The sequence below is a fragment of the Monopterus albus genome, unplaced genomic scaffold (assembly GCF_001952655.1).
Source record: "Monopterus albus unplaced genomic scaffold, M_albus_1.0 scaffold491.1, whole genome shotgun sequence".
NCBI lineage: Eukaryota > Metazoa > Chordata > Actinopteri > Synbranchiformes > Synbranchidae > Monopterus > Monopterus albus.
This window is the reverse complement of record NW_018128371.1, coordinates 51,024-53,067: the sequence shown is the minus strand read 5'-3', so window position 1 is coordinate 53,067 and position 2,044 is coordinate 51,024.

The window sequence follows — 2,044 nt, the reverse complement described above, 5'->3', positions numbered from 1 at the left end:
GCAGAGCCCCAGAGAATATACGACCTGCTCAAGAAGTACGGCTTGACGTGCTCCAATGTCTGGGATTCCAAAATAGCCCTGTCAGCGAGGGCTCCCTGTACAGCACTGTCTGAACATAACATGAAGGTTGTTAATGTAAACAGGATCCCTTATGATGACACCTTTGGCAGGGAACCCGCGGTGGACAGTTTTTATCACAACATGAAACACATCAAAATTGAAGCCAGACGTCGTGTATTGAGACACAAACCCTACACGCTGCCTCGTACAGTGGCGGACGAACCGCTGTGGGCCGGTGCGGCGAACGACACCTCGACGGAGGAGTATATACCGGTAGCCCTGTACTATGGCGAGCCGATGTCCAAACTGAGCGATGTCATCAAGGCAGATGGTCGATTCGACTCGTCTGTCCGATGTGAGGATCCAGACGGGGAGGTTGAGGACAGATACATGGTAGAGGTGGAACCGAACACCCTGACAATTATGGGTAAGAGCGGCTTTCTATATACAGCCAATGTTACCCATTGCCGTTGTAGTGCAACATTGATACATGTTTTTTTTTTCTTTTTTGTTTTCTGTGTGTGTTTCTGCCATACAGGTACAGAGTCCGCAAACGAGTCAGAAGATGAATTGGAGGACGCCCGGCGCTTTCCCTGCTTTTGCTGCTTTGACACTGCTGACTCATACCTTGACTGTGGACACTTGTGTTGTACAGGTTGTATACAGCAACTGGACAGGAGGGGTCGTATAACATGCGGTGTTTGCAGAGAACATACCAGTCGTCACAGACCCATATTTCACGGCTTCGACTTTACATGTCACATGTGTCATAGGCTGCAAACCTGGGTCGCCGAGTGCGGACATTTGATGTGCACACACTGCTGTGCAAGATGTCCTGTTTGCGATAAAGCTCTCCGCACTCTTCGAAGAGTGTTCACTCTGTGAATGTGTATTCGAGCCTACTCTTCAAAGAGTGTTTACTATGTGACAGTGTATTCAAGATTTGAAGAGCATGTACTTGAAGAGCATGTATTTGAAGACCATGTATTTGAGATGTCCTCTGTATTCAAAGACCATTTGCTACGTGACAGTTTATATGTCACCATATAATCAAGATGTCCTCTGTATTCGAAGAGTGTTTGCTACGTGACCGTTTATATACCACGTCACCATGTATTCGAGATGTCCTCTGTATTTGAAGAGTGTTTGCTACGTGACTGTTTATATGTCACCATATAATCGAGATGTCCTCTGTATTCAAAGACCATTTGCTACGTGACAGTGTATATACCATGTCATCATGTAATCAGCCCCCCCTTTATAATGATATCCCTAAATAAAATCCTTTAGAAGTCACCTACATAGAGTCCAGTGTGCTCCAATCTCAAACTGGGAAGGTTTCAGAGGTTTGTTAGGGATCAATTCGTGAAACAAACAGCATCGTCATGAAGACTAAACTGCACACCAGACAGATCTGGGGATTAGGCTGTGGAGAAGTCTAAAGTGAGTTTAGTGTAACTGTGTGTTAGAACGGCTCAAAGTTCACAATCCTTACTTACACCTATTGAGAATCTGTGGCAAGACTCAAAACATAGCCGTTCACAGACACTCTCCTCTGTCCATTCTGACTGAACTGAAGCAGATGTGCAAAGCCGGTAGAGACCTAGCATAAATGTCTTACAGCTATAATCGCAACAAATTCGAGTGTGTGTGTGTGTGTGTGTGTGTGTGTGTGTGTGTGTGTGTGTGTGTGTGTGTGTGTGTGTGTGTGTGTGTGTGTCAAATGCAGTTCTAATAAAATACATTTCATTTTCATTTTTAGGTTGTCACATGGCAAAGTGTGGAAAGTGCACACATTCGCAAGACACTGTAAGTCTATAGGAACTCATCCAACTGTGGCAGATTCAGCCGATCGAAGGCCAATGTCGGTGTGTCTGCCGGCGACAGACTCTGAGCGTGGGACAGGATTGTCCAACCGCGGCAGACTCTGCCGACCGATAAGCATGGGACAGGATTGGCCAACCGCGGCGGGCGCGGCCAAACG